The sequence below is a fragment of the Neofelis nebulosa genome, chromosome 1 (genome assembly GCF_028018385.1).
Source record: "Neofelis nebulosa isolate mNeoNeb1 chromosome 1, mNeoNeb1.pri, whole genome shotgun sequence".
NCBI classification, from domain to species: domain Eukaryota; kingdom Metazoa; phylum Chordata; class Mammalia; order Carnivora; family Felidae; genus Neofelis; species Neofelis nebulosa.
Window position 1 is genome coordinate 239,624,258 of NC_080782.1, and position 23,046 is coordinate 239,647,303.

The 23,046-nt window shown below is 43.6% G+C and overlaps 1 protein-coding gene across 4 annotated transcripts in view; it reads left to right on the forward strand.

Moving 5' to 3' along the window:
* MIPEP (mitochondrial intermediate peptidase) overlaps window positions 1-23,046 on the forward strand; it is a 163,805-nt gene that overhangs the window by 68,433 nt on the left and 72,326 nt on the right. The gene's annotated exons all lie outside the window — the stretch shown is intronic.

Consider the following 23,046-nt stretch of genomic DNA (forward strand, 5'->3'; position numbering starts at 1 on the left):
TCTTTCTCTGACTTCTTTTGCTTAGCATAATACACTCTAATTCCATCCATGTTTTTGCAGATGGCAAGATTTCATTCTTTCTGATTGGCGGGTAATATTCCATTGTATGTATATATGTATGTATGTATCTATCTGTCTATAAACACCACATCTTCTTTATCCATTCATCAGTCAGTGGACATTTGGGCTCTTTCCATACTTTGACTACTGTTGAAAGCACTGCTGTAAACATTGGGGTGCATGTGCCCCTTTGAATCATCACTCCTGTATCCTTTGGATGAATACCTACTAGAGCAATTGCTGGGTCATAGGTTAGTTCTATTTTTAATTTTTTGAGGAACCTCCATACTTGATGTTGAACATTTTTTAATGTGCTTTTTGACCATTTGTATATCTTCAAAGAAATACCAGTTCAAGTCCTTTGTTCATATTTTAATTGGGTTGTCTTTTTTTTCGTTGTGGTGTTATAGGAGTTCTTTATGTATTCTTAATATTAATCCCTTATCAGACATATGATTTGCAAGTATTTTCTCCCATTGTGTGGTTTGCCTTTTCAGTCTATTGATTGTGTCCTTTGATACACAGTTTTTAATTTTGATATAGTCCAGTTAATCTATTTTTTCTTTTGTTGGCAGGGCTTTTGGTGTCAGATCCAAGAAATCATTGCCAAACTTGATGTTATGAAGCTTTTTCCCTTTGTTTTTTTCTAAGAGTTTTATGGTTTTAAGTCTTATGCTTATTTATTTATTTATTTATTTTAGACAATTTTTTTTAATGTTTATTCATTTTTGAGAGACAGAGACAGAGCATGAGCGGGGAGGGGGCAGAGAGAGGGAGACACAGAATCTGAAACAGGCTCTGGGCTGTGAGCTTTCAGCACAGAGCCCGATGCGGGGCTCGAACTCACGGACTATGAGATCATGACCCAAGCTGAAGTTGGACGCTCAACCGACTGAGCCACCCAGGTGCCCCTAAGTCTTATGTTTAGATCATTGATTCATTTTGGGTTAATTTTAGTAGATGATGCAGCGTTTTTTTTTCTTATTTTAGTAATTCTGAAACAGATCTCTTGCTATCTATTTAATGATGTAAGTGTGCCCCCTCCCCAGCTATTATAAACTCACAGGTATATATTTTTTTCTTTTTTAACAATTAGCGTACTCTTAGATTCAAGGAAATAAGATAGTCTTACTTAGCCCCTACACCAAAGTTGAAAATGTTAAGCACTTCCATAATGTCGTCTAAAAGCCTGACCCTTGACCCTCGTCCCTATATATCCCTATGAGGGGGTTAGGCTGTCCCTGACTCTCAGATTATTTAGAGTATGCGGAGTTTTTCTCATTTTTTTTTTATTATGCAGGCAGGGATGAAGGCCAAATATATATTTTATATCACAGTATCATACCACCCTGTTTCCCTGCAGCAGTATCTGCCTCTGTCCCCTTTTGTCCCAGTTTCCAACCAATAATCTCTGACCCCTTCTTCCTCTCCCACACACACTTGCCTTGCTCCCACTTTTCCCACAATATCCCGTCTGCCTATTGCGTGGAGCAGGTGGCAGACCCCAGTGTATTTCAGCGTACTCGAGTATTTTGTTCAGCGTGGGACGCTATGTTCTGCAGGTGACATTGATGAGCAAGAAAGCGTTCTGAGGAGTGGCCTGCAACATTTGTATAAAATTGGAAACCGTCTCATGTTAGACATGGCGTAAGACTAGAAAAAATAAACTGCAGTCTGTTGTAGCATATCTGAAGGATGCCATGTAAAGGTAGAAAGTGTATTCGTTCGACATCACTCCGGCAAAAAAAAAAAAAAAAAAAAAAAACGATGTTACTGGTAACAGTGGATGGGGATTATGCTGCAGCTGATTTCAGTTCGGTAGATTCTTCTCATGACTGATCAGAAAGGCAGTGCCTCTGAAAGTAATAAACTTTTCATTTAACATTTAATGTTGCAGAATAACATTTCTAGAAGGAACAGCTGTGAACCCACCATCCAACTTAAAAAGCAAAACATTACCATAGGCTCCTCTCGGAGTCCTGAACTCTCACTAATTTTTGCTTAGAAATAGTTTTTGCCACCCAAGTTATTTGTTCGTAAGCCATGTGGTATTTCGTTTTGTGTTTGAGCTGTACAGAAGTGGTATTCTGCTGTCTATAATCTGTGACCAGCTTTTGCCAGCTGTGTGCCTGAACTCGTCAGGTGTGCACACAGCTGCAGTGTCTTCGCTTTCGGTCCGTGGTGACGTTCTGTGATTCACGAAGCTCTTCTCCTGTCAGTGGACACACGGCTCCTTCCGGGTTCGCGCTAGTCCACACAATTCTGCGTTTTATATTCGTGTGCAGGACCGAAATTGCTGGGTTTGGGAGGGGATGCGTGTTTTTAAGTTTACGTGATAATGCCAGATTGCTTTTCAAAATATTTCTGCTTATTCTCCCTCCTCTCAGCGATGGTTCCCATCACACCACATCCTCATCAACATTTGATATTGTCAGAGTCTGAATTTTGCCAGTTTTGTAGTTAAGAAATGGAATGCTCTTGTGGCCTTGATTGGCAGCAACGTTCCCTGGCTACTTTTTAAGGTTGAACATCTTTTTGTGTGTGTGTGTTTTTTTAATGCTTAGTTTTGGTAGAGACAGAGCATGAGCGGGGGAGGGGCAGAGAGACTCCGAAGCAGGCTCCAGGCTCTAAGCTGTCGGCACAGAGCCCGACATGGGGCTCAAACCCATGAACCGTGAGATCACGACCTGAGCCAAAGTCGGACGCTTAACCAACTGAGCCACCCAAGCACTCTGTATGTTTTTTTTTTTTTTTAATTTTTATTTATTTTTGAGAGGGGGGCAGACAGGGGCAGAGAGAGGGAATCACAGAATCTGAAGCAGGCTCCAGGCTCTGAGCCATCAGCACAGAGCCTGAAACAGGGCTCACACACAGAAACAGAGAGATCATGACCTAGGTCGAAGTCGGGCGCTTAGCCAACTGAGCCACCCAGGCGCCCCACACCCCGTATGTTTTTATTGCTCGCTTTTGTTTTCTGTCATGTGTCTGTTTGTCTTACGAGCATTTTTCTTTATGGCGGTTTACTTTTTTCTTACTGATTTCTCCCCTTTCTTGATATGTTAGAATAACCCTGTGTTAGGCATATGCCTTCCCTCGGTTTATGGCTTGTCTGTTCACTTTCTTTATGGTATCTTTTGATGGATTTAATTCCTTCATTTTAATGTTGTTGAATTTAGCAATCTTTTCTGTATAGTTAGTGCTTTTTGTTTTTTAATTAAAAAATTTTTTTGAGTTTATTTATTTTCGAGAGAGAGAGAGAGAGAGAGAGAGAGGCAGAAAGAAAGGGAGACAGAGAATCGCAGGTAGGTTCTGCACTGTCAGTGCCGAGCCCGGCGCAGGGACTCAAACCCACGAACCAAGAGATCGTGACCTGAGCCGAAATCAATAGTTGGATGCTCAACTGACTGAGCCACTCAGGCGCCCCAGTTCGTGCTTTTTAGATCTTATTTGAGAAACATTTGTTTCCTTAAAAGCCATACAATATTGTTTTCTTCTGAAAACAGAAGAAATGTTGAATGTTTTTTTTCTTTATTTTTAGGTCTCTATAATCAAGTTGGAAATTCTCTTTGGTTTAGTATAAGGTAGAGTTTAACATCCTTTCTTCCCTATAGTAACCATCATCCCAGCACCATTTATTCTTTCTCCAGGGACCCGTCATAAAGCACATACCCATTATATGCAGTAATCTGTTTATGGGATTTTTCTTTTATTCCATTGTTTAGATCGTCTGCCCTGATAACCAGTACCCATGCTGTCTTTATTGTAGTAAACTTTGTCAAGGCTTTCTTTATTCTTAAAAGATTTCTTGTCCAGTTTTGGGCTTTTGTGTTCCTTCATATAGATTTCGAATTAACTTGCCTGTTTAAAAAAAAAAAAAAAAAAAACCTGTGGGAAGAATTTGGTTGACATTATATTAAATCTGAAGATCAATTTGGGGAGAACTGATATCTCTCCATATTGATATTCAGATGCATGAATGTGATATATTCTTCCATTTGTTAAGTCTTTGTTAAATGTTTATTTTTGAGAGAGAGCGAGAGCCTGTGCAAGCGGCGGGGTGGGGGTGGGGCAGAGAGGGAAGGACAGAGGATCTGAAGCAGACTTGTCAGAAGTATGCTGACAACAGGGAGCCCGACGTGGGCCTCGAACTCCCAAACCACGAGATCATGACCTGAGGCAAAGTGGGACGCTTAACGACTGAGCCACTCAGACGCCCCTTTTAATAAAGTTTACATTTTTTCCCTAAGGCTCAACTTTTGTTATGCTTAGTCTTAGATGCCCGACCTTTTTGATACTATTATAAATAGTATATTTTTAAAAATTATATTTTCTAATTGTTGCTGGTACTTAAAGGTGTTATTTATCCTTCTTTTACATATAGATCATATTTCCAGACACTTTGGTAAACTTTCTTTTTAATTCAGATAACTTATGTGTAGACTTTGTTACTTTTTCAACCAGTTAATTCTGCAAAAATGGTAATTTTACTTTCCCTTTTCAACTCCTACATCTTTTTATTTCTCTTTCTTGCCCTGTTTGACTTACTAGAACCTCCAGTACAATGTTGAATAGAAGCTGTGATATGGGCATGGTTTGCCTTTGTCCTGATTTCTAAAGGAAATGTTTTCAGTGTTTTGCCATAAAGGAAGATGTTTGTTGTAGATTTGGTGGAGATAGCAGGAAAAGGAGATTCCTTCCTATGTCTAGTTGCTTTTTAAAAATTATCAGTAGGTATTGCATGTTATCAGATGTGTGTGTGTGCGTGCACACGTGTGCATGTTCCATCTTTTCAGGCCATCGGGCTGTACTTTTTCTTTGAGCCATTCATATAGTGAATGTTAAGCCATTTTTGTATGGCAGGATTAGATAGGCTTTGTCTTACTGTTTTTAACACAGTGCTGGCTTCAGTTTGCTAATGTTTTTTAATTTTTTTTTTTTTTAACATTTATTCCTTTTTTGAGAGATAGAGCGAGACAGTGTGAGTGAGAGAGGAACAGAGGAAGAGGGAGACACAGAATCCAAAGCAGGCTCCAGGCTCTGAGCTGTCAGCACAGAGCCCGACATGGGGCTCGAACTCACGAACTGTGAGATCATGACTGAGCTGAAGTCGGATGCCCAACCGACTGAACCACCCAGGTGCCCCGCTGATGTTTTTAATACAGGGGATTTCTGCATCTGTACTTATGAGACACTGACTTGTGATTTTGCTTTGTCCCCTTGCTCTTTGCTGTGTGTTGGTAATAAGAATATACCATTTCATGAAATGAGTTTCCAAATGCTCCTTTTTTTTTTTTTTCCCCCTGTTCCTTAGAAGTGCTTTTATAAAATTGTAATAATCTGTTTCTTGAAACTTTGTCAGAATTCATCTATAAAGCCGCTCGGGGTCTATTATTTTCTCTGTGGGAAGATATTTTAAATGACTGATTCCTTAATAGTCCTAAGAGTCTTTGGGCCTTCTTTTCTTCTTAAGTAAGCTTTGCTAAGTTGTAATTTTCTGGAAATTCACCCATTTAATCCAAGTTTTCAAGTTTATTGGGATAAAGTTATTTATGGCATTCTTTCATCTTTCAAATCCTGCTCAATGTGTAGTTAAGTTATATCCTTTTCATTCCTCATATTGTTCTCTTGTTTTTTTCTCTATTAATTTTGGCAGAAGTTGGTCTTTTTACTGTTTTCAAAGAACTAATGCACACTCTGTTTATACTTTTCATTTTGTTTGTTTTAACATTAATTAGTTTCTGTTTTATTATTCTCTCCTTCCTCCTTCTTTGTTTATATCTCTCAATCAAGGTACACACTGACCTAATTAAATTTCAGTACATCTAACATACCTGTTCAAGTTTCAACGCCATAATTTTATTTTATTTTAAGTTTATTTCTTTAGAGAGAGAGTGTGTGCAACATACGCAAGCTGGGGGAAGGGGCAAAAAGAGAGGAGAGATAGATCCGACGCAGGCTCTGGCTGTCAGCTGCAGAGCCCCATGTGAGCTCAATCCCATGAACCTGTGAGATCATGACCTGAGTCAAAATCAAGAATTGGACACTTAACCAGCTGAGCCACCCAGGCTCCCAGCGCTATAATTATAATTATAAATTGTGCGGATACGGTGTTCTGGCTGCATGCCATGCTTTCAATACAAAATATTTCTTTTTTTTTTTTTTTTTTAATTTTTTTAATGTTTATTTATTTTTGAGACAGAGAGAGACAGAGCATGAATGGGGAAGGGTCAGAGAGAGAGGGAGACACAGAATCTGAAACAGGCTCCAGGCTCTGAGCCATCAGCACAGAGCCTGACGCGGGGCTTGAACTCACGAATCGCGAGATCATGACCTGGGCCGAAGTCGGCCGCTTAACTGACTGAGCTCCCAATACAAAATATTTCTAATGTTGCTGATTTCCATTGTAATTTCCTCTTTGAGCAACAAGTTGTTCGAAGTAAAGTTTAAAATTTTTAAGCCTTTGCAGAGGAGTTATGATTTTTTTGTTTTGTTTTGTTGTTGTTGTTTACCAATACGTAACTAGTTAGTCTAATGAGTTTTGATTGTTTGCCGTTGTTGGTATTTTACATCTTACTGGATCATCGGTTTTTTGGAAATGTTTTGTGTGTGCTTGAGCACGTTGTATATTTTCTAATTATTGGATCTGGGCTTTCATATAAGTGTGTTAAGTCCGTCTTTTAATTGTGTTGTTTAGATTTTTTATATGTAACTAGTTTTTTTGAACTAACAAAAATTGAGAGGTGGAAATCTTCCAGGATGATGCGTAGATCACCTTTTCACCTTAGTTTTACCTATTTTTTAAAATTAGGGCTTGATTTATTTAGGGCAATTTAGGTTTCCAGCAACCTTGAGGGGACAGTACAGAGGTTTCCCATATACCCTGTGTGCGCCCCACACAGGTATATAGCTTCCCCCGTCATCAGCATCACCCAACAGAGTGGTACGTTTGTTACAATTGATGGACCTACACGGACACATGGTGATCACCCCAAGTCCACAGTTTACAGTACGGTTCACTCTTGGTTGTGTACATCCTGTGAGTTTGGACAAGTGTATAATAACAGGTATGTGTCATTATGGCCTCATACCCAGTATTTTCACTGCCTTGGAAATTTTTCTGTTTCTTTTTACTCTATGTACTTTGAGCATATATTTAAAAAATTTTTTAAATGTTTATTTATTTTTGAGAGAGAGAGAGCGAGAGTGGGGGAGGGACAGAGAAACAGGGAGACACAGAATCCAAAGCAGGCTCCAGGCTACGAGCTGTCAGTACAGAGCCCGATGCAGGGCTTGAACTCACGAGCCGTGAGATGATGACCTGAGCCGAAGTCGGACGCTTGACCGACTGAGCCACCCAGGCGCCCTTAGAGCATATTTTATTAGATGCATAAACATACAGAATTGTTATATTTTTCTGAGGAGCTCCTTCTTTCTTCCTCATGTGTTGTCTTCTTAATTTTCATAATGCTTCATCTTAAAGTCTCTTCTGATCATTTTTCAACCCAGCTATGTCACTAAGCATTAAATATAGTCACATGAGGGGCACCTGGCTGGCTTAGTAGTCAGTGGAGCATGCGGCCCTCAATCTTGGGGTTGTGTGTTTGAGCCCCACCTTGGGTGCTGGGTGTAGAGATTACTTAAAAGTAAAAAATGTATAGTCTTTTGATTTTTGAGAGAAACCACAATTTTTATACAGTTTTGCCCATTAACCACTAAAACGCTTGTTGCTTGAGTCATCTTTGTCACAAAATATTTATCAGACAATAAGTAATGGGAATGAGCATTTACTATTAAGTTCTATCTTATTTAATCCTATCTAGCAATGTATGAAGTGGGCACGTGGCCGTCCACACTTTACGGAAACTGACTTAGGTTAAGTCACTTGCCAAAGGTCACACAATAGTAACATCGGGGTTGCTCTCTTAGTTTCCATCTGTGATCTATTAGTAGGCCTGTTAGGTTCACATCAGAACTTCCTCAAAGTTCTGTCAGAGTTGCTAAAATCTGTATTACAATGTGGGTGTTTTCTTTCCCCAGTTTTGCTGTGGTAGAAAATGGTTTCTACTTCTTACACAATCTGTCTCGGAAAATAACAGACCCGTTTCCATTGTAGGTGTTATTTTTAGAATGTAGAAATCTAGTGCTTTCGTTTTGGAACCGTTCTGTGCTGCGTCACCGTAAGATTAGTCTGTTCCCTTACTTTGTGAAAGTCAGCCCAAAGCCAAAATTGCTTCAGATCTATTTCCAAGGAGACAGATAGGCTTGTCATAAATCTTCTCCTGTCATTCTCTTTCGGGAGATACGAACAAGGATTGAAGGTAAAAATTATAGTGCCATGGAACTAGATTAGTTTTGGCAGGTTTCAGTTGTTTTGAAACTTTTCTTATTTTCAGTGTTAATGCTTTTCAATTATGTCTAGACAGGAACATGGAACTGGGAGGCAGAGGCGGGTCTGACCCTGCCTGCCCCCCACTCCCCCCCCGTGCCCCCCACACACAGTTGACCTCTGGTCAGTTGCTGAACTTGTCTGAGACTTCTGCTCTTTTATGTAAAATAAAAACTGAAAATTTAGAAGTTAAAAACGATGCCTCCAAACTTACCTCAAGAACTCTATTCTGTCAAATTTAGTAATGTATGCAGACCAATATTCTCGAAATTGTTTAAAGAAAAAAATGGAATTGAGACCTCTGTCACACATTAAAATGTCACAATACTTCTGCTTTTTTCTCTGAACCATCAGCGAGTTCAGAGAAACTCGCATTTCTAAATGTGAGTGATAACATGTAAGCATTTCTAAAGGTTCTTTCTTCTCATTACATCTCAATTTGTCAGAAAACAACACTAAAACTCATGTAAGTTGATAGCAATGTTACTCCCTGTGGATTTAGATCTGAGATTTTGTCTCTTTGGGACGAGGCAGCTTTTTCGTTATATTGATTATATGCCATCTGGATTATGGGTTAATAGCAAAACAGACTAGTCGCTGCGTGCCGAATCTAGTTGTTTTCCCACCACAGACACGCGCAGAGATTTAGCGCTTGGTATGGGATCAAGCTGTAGAACTCAAGCCGCTTTGATGCTTGGCTTTCTGCCTCCGAAGGCTTTTCTTGCTCTGGATGACCATGTCTCAACAAGTTTATGTCATTAGATCCAGCATGTTCCCAAAGGATATCAATGGCTGGAGTTCTTTGCTTTGGGAAGAGTTGAATTATTACCATAACAAGGATTTGTACCAGAGGATGTCTGAACTTTTAATATTTCTGCAGCTTTTACCGTAATAAATTTTCTAAGTGGTCATAAATAAAACAAGATATTTTATCATGGTGATGTGGCCCTAGAAGAATTTGATGCCAAAACTTTTAGCAAGATGTTATTTAAATTGGACTGGTGAGATTGTGAAGTGATAGAAAATGTCTGGCAAATTGATGAGGTTACATGCTTACAAGTTGAGCTCACGGAGAAGCATCCAGAGAATTCAAGTAATGCCAAGTCCCCTAAGACATTTCCATTTTTTGATGATAGTCTGAAACCTTCCAAAAATGTTGTGCTTTTTTTTTTCAAAGTTTATTTATTTTTCAGAAGAGGGAGAGCACACATGAGCCAGTGGGGGAGGGGCTGAGAGAGAGAGAGAGAGAGAGAGAGAGAGAGAGGGAGAGAGGGAACCCTAAGCGCTGACCGTGCGGAGCCCGATGCGGGCCTCAAACCCACAAACCGTGGGATCATGACCTGAGCTGAAATCAAGGGTCTGAGGCTGAACCGACTGAGCCACCCAGGCGCCCCTGTGCTTTCTTAATATAACAGAAAAGCTACTGTTATTTTAACAGTTTTGTTCCGCGTATGGTCAGCCGTCAGTGCGGCTCGTGTCTATCCCGAGAACACAGTAAGCGCCTTCCTTCCTCTGGGGAGGCAGTGTAGGTAAGGCTCACTGCACAATTAATGGTGTCTGAAGCTCTCAAGGAGCTCAGTTGTTACCGGGACAATGATGTAACCTGTTGTCCGAGCCAAGCCACTGCTGGGAGGGAAGAGGGGCGCCCTTCGTAATCACACCCAAACCGGCGGCCTACCCTGGGACTGTCAGGGCCACGCGCTGCGTGCGTGGTCACCGTCGCGATGACCGCGCTCGGCAAGACGGATGCGTTTGGTGCCTTGACTTGAATTTCGTCCAGTTAATCCTGTGCTCAGGTGGACCGAACAACTCCTACCTCGTTGAGTCTTCTTACTAATTGCGATGGCGAATGCGAGGTGCCCGACCTCAGAGGTGTCCTCTTTCTCGTGGTGCTACCTCTCTGTAGGCAGTTCCGCTTGTGAAACCAGGAGGATTGAACTCTACCCACCTTTGTCGCGAAGCTAATTGTGATGATGTTTTTTGAAGTCAGAACATCTCAGACTTTAACGTGCATAAAATCACCTGCAGATCCGGTTGAAATGGAGATTCTGATTCAGCGGGTGTGGAACGCCCAAGAATTTGTATTTCCGAGAAGCTCCCGATTCATGCTGAGACTGCTGGTCTTTGCTTGCTTTGGGCTTCACGTAGCTGGGTAATTATTGTTCTTATTATTCATATTTTAATTATAAGCAGGAGGCCAGACTTCACCTTCTTGACAGCAGGAAGGATCAATTTTACGGTCTTCTCTTCCTGGCCGTAGTTCTGTTCTGGCATTAACAAAAAATTAAAAAGAACAGATGTGTGTGGCACCAGGCTCTAGGCTAGCCGTGTGCTTTGGGTGCACAGAGAAGGATGGGCCCTCCGGTCCCTAGGCTGCTTTCAAGGGAACTTCCACACCGTGGTGGCTGTGCCTCAGAGTCTGGTTGGGGTTCCAGAAATTTAAATTTAAACCACCGGATGCATCAATGGATAAAGGATGAGTGAATGAACTAACGTCGAGAAATAGGAACTCTGTACATAGCTGAACCCTCGGGTGGGGCAGCGTAGCCTCCCAGACCCTGAGGCTTGGGCCACAGTTTTGTACTTTACAGGGGGCTTGCCATTTGTTATGAGACCGACTGCTTTGTCTTTGTTGTAGTCCTGCCAAGCCAGATCTTATTTCTTCAGAAATAACCCAAGGATTCTTATTTTTAAATAAAGATCAAAGATAGTTGTGGAAAAACTCGTAATGAATTATTCAGATGCATTAGGTCACCATAGCTAACTATTGGCATCTTAGGCTCCAGTTGTAGAGACAACATTTCTACCGTTTTCCTCTTTACAACAGCGGGGATAAATACCCACAGTGTCTTTGTGTATCTTAGAGCGAGGGTGAATCTTTGAAATAGAAATACCACCACACTAATAGTATAGGAGGCATAATTAGAATAAGAATTAGAGTAATTGCTTCTTGGACACTTTTTAAAACATTTTTAATGTTTATTATTTTGCGAGGGAGAGAGTAGCGGGAGGAGCAGAGAGAGGGAGACACAGCATCTGAAGCAGGCTCCAGCCTCCGAGCTGTCAGCACAGAGCCTGACATGGGGCTCCAACCCATGGACCGCAGACCACGAGATCAGGACCTGAGCTGAAGTCAGATGCTTAACTGACTGAGCCACCCAGGCGCCCCCTCTTGGGCACTTTTAATAATGACCGTCTTCTCAATTCATTCCTCCCTTGTTCTTTCTGTACCTCTCCTGTGGTTCTTGGGGCGTTTCCCCTTGCATTGTTGGTTTCCGCATACATCCCTTTTCCTGTTCCTGGTAGGGGAGCCGGAAGGGTCCCCAGCTGCTTAGTAGGGTCCCTCGCGCACAGCGGGATGCTCGGCGAAGATGAGCCCAGTGGGTCGGTCTCCCTCCCAAACCTGACTTGCCTTCACGGCTTTGTCCGCTTCCCTGGGCAGAGCTCTGCTCTGTATACGTGGAAATCAGCCAGCGTCAAGCCAGGGCTGCTTCCGACCTGGCAACCCTCGATACGAGACAAAACCCCTGCAGGTGTGTCTCTAAAAGAAACCCAGGCTAGGGCTTAAATTATCTGACATATAACGCTCATCCAGTAAATGTCATTTTGAAATCAATCCGCATTGGTGTTTTGTAACCTTGTTCAAAACAGTCTGCCCTTGTCGAGGTACCGATGGCTTTAGAAACACCATGTCTGAACGGCTCTACACTAAGACCGCTCGAAAGGCTGCAGACGGCTAAGCTTTGTTAAGGGTACGACTAGATGTACTATTGTGTTTAATGAAAATGGTTCTGTGGAAACAGTACCGAGAGCCAGACATACCTGAAAAGGAGCAAAGTAGAAATTTGCCTCTTTTTGCTGTAGGAAAAGAATTTTGTAGGGGAGCGGCGTGGGGTTCGGGCCCGGGATTGTTTGGCGTTTCCAGTGTGGACTCTTGTGCGAGGCTGGCCTGTCTTCTGTCTGCGGCTTGGCGGAGAACGGCAGGTGGTTTGCAGCCGAGAAGGCAGAGGGGCTTCAGGATGTGCTAATGCAGGGAGGACGCTAGAGAAAAGTGTCCCTCGGGAACTCGGCCCGTTTGTTTCCTGGCACGTTAGTGTGTTCGCGCTCGTGAGCTCCATCAGCTTGCGTGAGTTCGAGACCACCGCTCGGACCGAGGCACTGAACTGGTGGGGCCGAGGAAGCAGCCGGGGGCTGCTGGAGACCAGTGTCCAGAAAACCTGGGGGGCCTGCCGGCCTCTGGAGAGGAGGGTGCCAAGACGGGATTTAAAGAACTGAAAAGAAGCTTTCCGAAGAAAGTGTGTATAAAGTTAGGATCAGCAGGAAATGTAAAGATTAATGAGAATGATAACAGCTCCATTTGTGCATTTTTAAAGAAGCTTTATTTGTAATAACTTTTCTTTTACGTACGGTTTACGTTTAATTTCCGTAGCAAACTATTTCCCAACTGGTGTCCTGTATATTAAATCTCTTCCTTCTGTAAAGATGAATTAGGGACTGGAAACATGTTCTGTGCTCAAATAATTTGGGGAAATGCGTGTAGAAATTAATTAAGATTTCTATCCTCAGAAGTGAGGACTGCTCATAACTTTTAATATGCTGATTTGAATTGGGAATCTGCAGGGAAGAAATGTATTTGGGGGGAATCTCATGGACCAATCTGACCTGCTTTTATCACTGTGTCTTTCGCCACAGAGCAGGGCCTCCCCTCAGTGAACACGGGCCTGGGACTCGGCCAGTGCCCAGCGAAGGTCGAGGAACTTCACACGCACTTGGATTCCCTAGATACAAAATGACGACTGTAGGAAGAGTCTCTCACTTGTTTGGTTATTTAACTCATTTTTTAAAAAATTTTTTAATGTTTATTTATTTTTGAGAGAGGGAGAGACAGAGTGCAAGCTGGGGAGGGGCACAGAGAGAGAGGGAGGCACAGAATCCGAAGCCGGCTCCGGGCTCCGAGCCGTCAGCCCAGAGCCCGACGCGGGGCTCGAACTCACGGACCGCGAGATCGTGACCCGAGCCGAAGTCGGCCGCTCGACCGACCGAGCCTCCCAGGCGCCCCTACTTGACTCATTTTTAAGGGCACATCTGTAATTCCCTTCAGGAAGAGATGTCTGTGGTGCTGTCTGTGGGACACTTTGAGTGAAAAGCTTTATTCGTCTGTTGTTTCGTCTGTTCTCTCTTCAGCGGAAAGTTCGCCGTGTGCCTCAGGCAAAACATACGCCACACAGAGATTCATCGTTTTTCTATCGCAAACTGTGGGATCGCAGGCCTGACCTCCATGCGGACCTCATTTTATTTTCCTGCCTTTCCTTCCCCATCTGAACTTCATCATCCGTTAATTAAACGCTAATTAATATTCACTGAAATTTTTATTATCACTACTCATCCTTTTTCGGGAGGAACTTGTTGGAGTGTTAATAAAATTTTGCAAAGGGTTCGTTTTACCGCCAAGCAGCATTATACCTGAATTACGGTGTTGAAGGAGGAGAGATACCTAAGTGAACTGAAAATAAATTTAAATCCTGTGGCTTAAAGAATAAAATGACAGAGATTTAAAGCACCATCTCCTTTAGGTTGACCAAAAGGGTCAAACTGCGTGGATTCCCATGCTGTTTACAGATGCAGTCTTTATACACTTTAAGTTCCTTTGCGAGTTTGCTTACCTTATATTTAGATAATAGCAGTAGTCAACAGATAGTCAATGAGGGTGAGATAGTGCATGTGATTCACATTCATAGACTTCCAAAGGAAATGAAATGGTAAAATACACAAATACATGATCTCAGTATATACTAAAAGCACCAATATATATAATGATCACTCAATATATACTAAAAGCATCCATTCACTCAATAAATTCTTAGTATAAGGTGCCATTCTAGGTACCATGGGAAAGTGTCCATCCCCTCATTGGTAATTTAAAAATAATACTAAAAAAAAAAATACTAACAGGGGGCACCTGGGTGGCTCAGTGGGTTGAGCGTCCGACTTCGGCTCAGGTCATGATCTCACGGTTCATGGGTTCGAGCCCCACATTGGGCTCTGGGCTGACAGCTCAGAGCCTGGAGCCTGCTTCGGATTCTGTTTCCACCCCCCCGCCTCTCTGCCCCTCCCCTGCTCATGCTCTCTCTCTGTCTCAAAAATAAATTTAAAAAAATTTTAAAAAATGTAAAAATAATACTACCAGGGTCTCCTAGAATATAAATTCCTTGAGAACTGAGATTTTTATCAATCTTATTCACTGATATATCAACTTCACCTGTCACATGATGGGCAATGAATAAATATTTGTTGAGTGAACTGTCTTTCGGCTAAAACCTACTAACTGATACTTGTAGATGCCTGCATTGCAAGTTTCTTCATAATAATCTTTAACGGTGTCTGTGCCTGACTTAGTGGAGAGTAGTTCACCCTTTACAAAGCTCTACTGCCTTTCTTTTTCCTTTGGGAGCTAAAAGCCTAAGTGGTGTTAGTGATGAAAGTCTGAACGGTTGCGCATGTCGAAGGTACACAGGGCACCGCTTCCAAGCTAACCACAGGCAAAAGATAAAACCCTAACTTTTCTTTTTTTTTAAAAAAATATTTTTAACGTTTTTTATTTATTTTTGAGACAGGGAGAGACAGAGCATGAACAGGGGAGGGTCAGAGAGAGGGAGACACAGAATCTGAAACAGGCTCCAGGCTCCGAGCTGTCAGCACAGAGCCCGACGCCGGGCTCGAACTCACGGACCGCGAGATCACGACCTGAGCCGAAGTCGGCCGCTTAACCGACTGAGCCACCCAGGCGCCCCAACCCCTAACTTTTCTTGAGCTCTTACAAGAGGTGAGGTCACAGGCCCGTGAAGTGGCCTGAATCCCGGAGATGCAGACTGGCTCACCTGTGGCGAAGCATGGAGGAAGGCCAGGCTGCCTTGCAGAAGGGTAAGGAAAAACCAGAGAACATCTTCACAGATTGTTGGGGGCCAAGTGTGGGCTGGCCTGTCAGTCTGGAAGAGCTGAGGGCCCCGATACAGAGGGAGTTTGCACCCCCCTGTAGGCTCTTTTCCATCGGCCGTCACCAGGTGTGCTGAGAACCTGTGGGTGTGGGGTGGGAGACCACCTGGGGCCACCCTCAGTGTTGCAGGCCTACAGGAGGTGACTGGAGGCTGTGACTGACCACAGAACCCTGCCTCCTTGGGCAAAGATCAAGAAAGCAACAGAATCAGACTCAGGGACTTGAGAATAACTAAGAACTAGCACAGCTTTAAAGGAACTGTCGGAAGACAGGGATTTCAATCAGTCTGTTGAAGGAAAAGGTGGGCAACCTGTATGAACAGATGAAACAGGAGGTGGTGAGTGTGCGACACGCCCAGATGGAAACGCAGGAAGTAAAGCCATGAGGTCATATGAGAAGAATTCCTTTGAGGGGCTCATCCGTACACTTGACACAGCCGAGGGAAGAATGTGAGCCCCGTGAACTTAACGGGAGGTCAGTAGAAATTACCCAAGCTGAAATACAAGGGGGAGGAAGGAGTAGGGACAGGGGCAGAGCAGAGCATCCAAGAACTTCGGGGCAAATGGAGCTCCACAAAGGAGAAGAGAGAGCTAATGAGGCAGGAGAACTGTTTGAAGGGATAACGGCTGAGGATTTGCCCAAAATAACGAAAACCAAGCCAGAGATCCAGGACGCTTTGAGAACCCCAAGCGGGACAGGTAACAAAGAGAACACACTTAGAGACTCCATGGTCAAAAATAGAGAGAGAGCTCTGAAGGCAGCCACAGGAAAAAATAAAGACAGCCACAGATAGAAATTACAGCAGACTCCTCACCAGAAACTATGGAAGTTTGAACTATCAAGATCCATAGCATGAGATACATCCGGTTAAAATGTCATCAGACAAGGGAACATTTTCTGATTAGTTAGCAGTGTTTTCTAAGTGAGAGCTGAACCCTACAGATGAAGAACTCAGTGTCTGATAACCAGTTCTACCTAAAGTGATTTTCCGATTGAGCGTTGATGACCACGTTTTGCGGCAGACGTTGAAATCTGGAAGGTAGGCTAATGACATGTTGGTGGACTTCAGTGTCCTAAAAACCTTAAAATAATCACCACGGTGGAGAAAGTATCCTCTTCTCAAGCTGGGCAATTTGAGGAGGCACATGTGTTTCATCACACGTGTTTGGACTAGTTTACAAATGAAGAGAAATATAGATAGGAAACTATGAGAGTACATTTCCTTATGAAGAACTTGATCACTGGGTGCCACAGGAAGAGGACTGTTCAGCCAAAATTCCTGTCTCCGAAGAATTTACGACTCTAAAACAGACCGTGTTTACAGAATACGTAGACAAAACAGTAACACGTAAATAAAATTTGTCGAAATCCATGATGATTGTATTACCCAGGGCTAGTGTAATAGGGAATAATGCTACCTACCACTTATTCAGCATCTAGTCTAACATAGTATGTTTTTGTCTAACATAGTATGTTTTTAAGTTACATTATGTTGTTCAGTCCTCGTCTAATTCCACCAAAAGATAATATTAACATCTTGCCAGTGAGGAAAGCGTGTCTTAGAGAAGTTCAGTACATCCTCCAGCATTCTGCCGCTGTGCTGGTAAATGGTGCAGTTAGGATTCACACTTGGTTTCATCTGGCTCCGAAACCTGTTCTCTTTTCTTTACGCTCCAGTGAATCATAATAATGGGAGTTCAGAGGCAGGTGTTGGTTTAAGGCAGACCATGCTCTCAGTTCTCCTCTAACGAGTCTAAGAAGAAGGTTCCTGGAAGCAATGGTATTTCTGGATATGGGATGATGTGGAGTAGCCATTTTAGCAGGCAGAAGTTAAGGATGCTGGAAATACCACTCTGGAAAACAGTATGGGGGTTCTTCAAAAAATTAAAAATGGAACTGCCCTATGACCCAGCAATTGCACTACTGGGAGTTTATCCAAAGGTCATAAAAATGCTGATTCGAAGGGACACATGCACCCCAATGTTTACAGCAGCACTATCAACAATAGCCAAATTATGGAAAGAGCCCAAATGTCCATCAACTGACGAATGGATAAAGAAGATGTGGTGTATATATACAATGGAATACTACTTGGCAGTGAAAAAGAACGAAATCTTCCCGTTTGCAACAACGTGGATGGAACTAGAGGGTATTATGCTTAGCAGAATAAATCAGTCAGAGAAAGACATATCGCATGATGTCACTTATATGTGGAATTTGAGAAACTCAACAGATAAACGAAGGGGAAGGGAAGGAAAAAAGAGGGACACAAATCATAAGAGACTCTTCAATACAGAGAACAAACTGACAGTTGCTGGATGGGGGAAGGGTGAGGGGATAGGCTAAATGGGTGATGGGCACTGGGTGTCATAGGTAAGAGATGAATCACTGGGCTCTACTCCTGAAGCTAAGACTGCACTGTGTAACTAACTTGAATGTTAAAAAAAAAAAAAAAAAAGATGCTGGAAATAGCCTGAAAGACCCAAGACAGCCGTCCAGTTGTGCCATTTCTTACATCATTCTTTAAAAAAAAATTTTTTTTCTTAATGTTTATTTGTTTATTTTTTAGAGAGCACAAGCAGGGAGGGGCAGAGAGAGAGAGAACGAGACACAGAATCCGAAGCGGGCTCCAGGCTCTGAGCTGTGAGTGCAGAGCCTGATGTGGGGCTTAGACCCACAGACCATGAGATCATGACCGGAGCCGAAATTGGGTGCTCAGCCACCTGAGCCACCCAGGTGTCTCACGACATCGTTTACCCGAATTAGTCGATCTGAACTTTGTTCTTGATTTATAGCATTCTTCGTATGCTAGTAGGATTCTTTTCAATCTTGAACACAGATGGCAGCGTCCAGATCCCAAGGAGAGCTGGGAATGACATGTCATCGTTGGGATCGGAGGCTTAGCGGTCCAAGAACGTACTTCCTACCTTGGAAATTATGAAGATTGAAGTAGAATCTGCGAAAAAATGCAAGGGATGAGGGGCGCCCAGGTGGCTCAGTCGGTTGAGTGTCAGTCTGACCCTTGGTTTCCACTCGGGTCGTGAACTCATGGTTCGTGGGTTCGGGCCCCGCGTCGGGCTCTGTGCTGACAGTGCAGAGCCTGCCCGAGATTCTCTCTCTCTCTCCCTCTCTTTCTCTGTCCCTCCCCCACTTGTGCTGTCAAGGTCATCTCAAAATAAATAAATAAACTTAAAAATTAAAAAAAAAATGCAGTTGATGATACGGTGAAACAGTTATTTCTGATGCTATGGGCTTTTATAAATTTTTAATTTAATATAATGAAAACTAATTGCAGTGCTGTTTGAGGTTCGGGTGTCTTAAATGCATTTTTATTTATATATCGTTGCTCATTACTTGAAGCTTGGATGCATTCGTATTCTGTTTCTTCAGTATATCAAATGTGAGTGTCTTCACATTAGGAGACCATTGAAATATCTGTGCTATTCGGTAGATATAACCATTTCCAGAAGGACAGCAAAATTTGGTTGATTTCAATGTTGATTATCATGACTCTGGGGCAGAGGGAGAGGGAGACACAGAATCGGAAGCAGGCTCCAGGCTCCGAGGCATCAGCACAGAGCTTGACGCGGGGCTCGAACTCAGGAACCCTGAGATTATGACCTGAGCCGAAGTCGGACGCTCAACCGACTGAGCCACCCACGCGCCCCCAGGAAACATTTTTCTAATTTGAAATTTAAGATTTAACTTCTAAATATTTTTATTAAAGAGATTCTCATATAACTTGAAAATCAATTTGTATGGTATTTAAAGTTTTGTCCTATTTTTGTTCTTGTAAGAAAAAAAGGAAGTACTTTCTAAGAGAATAACATAAACATAGGCATGCTTCATTTTCTTGTGCTTCACTTTATTGTGCTTTTCAAATGTTACATTTTTTACAAATTGATGTTTTGTGGCAACTTTGCACCAAGCAGGTGTGCGGGTGCCGCATCTCCAACAGGGTTTGCCCCCTTTGTGTTTCTGTGTCACATTTTGGTAATTCTTGCGGTATTTCAAACTTTTGTTATTATTGAATTTGTCACAGTGAGCTGTGATCATTGATTACAACTCACCAGAAGCTTAGAGGATGGTTAGCATATTTTAGTAATGAAGTATTTTTTAATTAAGGTATATGTATTTTGTTTTGTTTAGGCATAATGATATTGCCCACTCGATAGGCTACAGCATAGTGTAAATGTAACTTTTGTATGCACCGGGAAACCCCAGAATTCCTTTAACTGGCTTTATTGTGATACTCACTTTGGTGTGGAGGTCTGAACTAAAACTGCGGGAGATACAGCAGCGGTGACAAGCTTACGTCCCTTCCAGCCGCTGAAATGCGCTGATTAATTTCAATAGACGAAGAGCCAAAATCCATGGATCAAGAGCCACACTAGATTTTTATTTATTTTTAAGTTTCTATTCTAATTCCCCTTGGTTAGGGTACAGTGTAGTATTTCAGGTGTACAAAACAGTGATTCAGCACTCCCGTCCAGTACCCAGTGCTCCTTACAAGGGAATCCCTAGTCCCCCAAACTAGGATTTTAAAAAATCTGTTTCCCTGTTTACACCTCACGTGCTATAAACATACTATTTAATTTGCAACTTGGTGGATTTATGATTCTTTTCTTTGAACGAGTCTACCCCCATCGTACGTAACTTCTACTTATATTTTTGGTAAAACGTTCCTTGAATTTACTACGGAATGTAGAGTAGGCCTTGAAGACATAATTTTGGGAGGTTTGTTTGGACCTATCCCTTGATTTTGAAATAATCACAGATTCACGGGAAGCGGCACAAAGTAACCCGCAGGTCCCATGTCACCTTCACCGGCAATGGTACTCCCTTCCTCCTGCGGTGACTTTTTGTGTCACTACAGCAGCCCACGTGTCTCCTTTTTACTACATAAGTTTTGATGAACTGTTTTTAGCTGTCCTTGTTCTTACATGGTGTCTTTCTTCGCATCTTTTGTTTTATTGTAAACCCGACAAGGAAAGAATTAAGCCTCATTAAATTTGTTCCTTTAACGTGTGCCATTTCTATGTGGGTTTGTCTCCGAGGGGTTGGCCTGTCAAGACTCTGAACGGAAAGGGGTATGTTGGGTTTGGGTCTGGGATCCAGTACTTGGCATTTCCATATCATTGTCCAGAGAGCAGAAGGAGCAAACCTTTCAAAGTTGCCTGGCCTACTGTGGGACCCCCGGCTCCTCGTTTCCCCACACCCCCTCCGGCGGGGGCACCCCGCCATGGGCCTTGCCACCCCTGCGTCTCCCACTGCTGACTGGATGCTCCTTCTCATCCACCGTCCACTCCCCCATCCCCGGTGCTGCCGCATCCCAGGCCTGATTGCCATCCCAGAGCTCCCCCAGGGCTGATGACTCAGTGGACCACTCTCCCCAACTTTCTCTAACCTCCTTAAGCCTCAGAATCCACCTCGTCCCCTATGAGACTCCCGTCCAGGGAGCCCTACACCCGAGCGGCCTCTCGCCTGTGGTCTGTGCAGCATCCCCTTCTTTTTCAAGAACCTCAGGCTCCCGTGGCCTCTTCTCCAGTTTGTGTCCCCCTAGGCCTCATTACCATCAGCCTGTCTTGAGCCTGCTTGTGCATTTCCCAAACTCCAACAAAAGCTTCCTCCCCTCTGCCCCTACTGCCCTCACCCTGCTCCTCTCCGCACACGTCTGGAAACAGTGCCGGGTCATATGTATTCACCGTCTCTGGGTCTCACCTCCCACTCAGCTCAAGCCGTCTAGAGCGGTGCCCCTGCCCTTGTCGTTCCAGCAGTTGCTTAGGTTGCTGACGTGCATCACTGGGGCGCTAACCATAGCCTCCTGTTTTTTCCTGATCCACCTCTGCCTTCCTCCTATCCAGTGTCTCCACTGCAGCCAAAGGAATCTTTCAGAAACACAAACCTGACCTTGTGACTCCTTTGCTTTAAACTCCCCAGCGGCTTACCCCGAGGACTCCCGAGGGTGGAGACCAGTGTCCCCGCTTGGCTCCTGCCTGCCTCTCCAGCCCGGTGGGACCCGCTTTTCCTGCCCACGGCTCTTTCACCTCCTGCCGGCAGCCCTTCTCTTCTCTGCCTGGGATGCTCCTTGCTCCCGGCCGCCCATCCCTTGTCTCGTTAATGCCCGTTCGTTTTGCACATTGCACTCCTACGTGAGTTCCTCATCTAAGCCTGTCTGTGCTGTTTTCTCACACCGACCTGCATGCTTTTCCATCTTAGCGCTCACAACAGTCGGTGACTCCTAAAAATTGTGCCTACGTGGGTAATGCCAGCTTGTGAAGCTTGCGGGGCCGGGGCCCTGTCTGGTGGCCCTTTTGTGTCCCCGATGCCTGATACAGTGCTCGTCCACAGTACTCTTCATTTTTGGGTAAATGAGAAAATGCCATCCTGCCACACAGACTTGTCGAGAATGGAAACAAAACTCTTAAAGCTTTGTGAGTCATAAAAGACCCAAGTGTAGCACGAGTCCCGTCAGCGGAAGGTATCACGTAAAGTAAGGGTTTAGGGAAACCTGAACGTCCTGGTACGAGTTCTTGGCATAGATGACTTAACTAAGGCTTGACCTTTTCAAATCCCGTCTGAGGAAATTTTTGTTTCACTCAGGATGGCCGCCCCTGGTGTGAGAAAGCCCCAGGCCTTTCGCCTGCGCTGGAATGTGTACTATACAGCCTTAAACTTTCCTTTTTTTCTTTTCTTTCTTTTGCCTCGTTTGCCTTTCTTACGGCCAAACAGAAAGAGGAGAGAACAGGCTTTGTTGTCTGAGCCTCCGTCCCGTCCTGGTGTAGTCTTTCACTCAAGGAGCCCTTTTAAATGATTGTTCTCGTGTTCGTTCATTTCTTCCGGAAAGATTTACTGAGCATCTGCTGTGGGGCGGGCACTCCGAGGAGATAACACACACCTACATCGCCGTGCCCGGTGCCCCTGCCAGCAGACCGCTCCCATTGTCCTCCTTCGGTGGTTCATGTGCACAGCTGGAGTGCTGCTAACCCGCCTTGTGCCTCCCTGGTGTGTTTCTCTGTAGGGAGGCTTTTCGCGTCATTTAGATTATAAGTGGAGTTGCACAGAGTGGTCACCTTTCTCAGGAAACGTCAATATTAGTGACTTTCAAGTAGAGTCAGTTGACCGACGTGCTTCCTCGACCAGATCGTTATTTTATTTCTATGTGAGTACGTGGTGCTGTGTGATGAGGCCTAATCGGTCTCAGGCAGGGAGCCCCAAAGCAGACAGGGCCACGCCACTGAGCTTCCAAGTTCTGCACCTCTCTCAAGGCTGGAAAATAAGAGAATGTGCAGTTCACTGTCATGGTCATTTGTTGGGACAGCCAGTCAGCTTCAGTGCAGGCTGACACCCGAGAATTGTTGTCTGTTTTTTGACACCTCGCCCTTTTATTCCTGTCATCTGTTATTATATGCACTTAAGAGCCAACAGAGCACTTGGACAGGCTTCCACCGGTAACAGCAGTACAGAAAAAGCGTTAACTTTTACTAAGGCTTTCAGTAGACGTTTAGAGGTCGATGCTACCGCACTCTCTGCCTACGGTGCTGTCTTTGCTCGTACAGACCTTAATTTGACAGTCACTGCGATTAAATTCTACGAATTTTTGCGT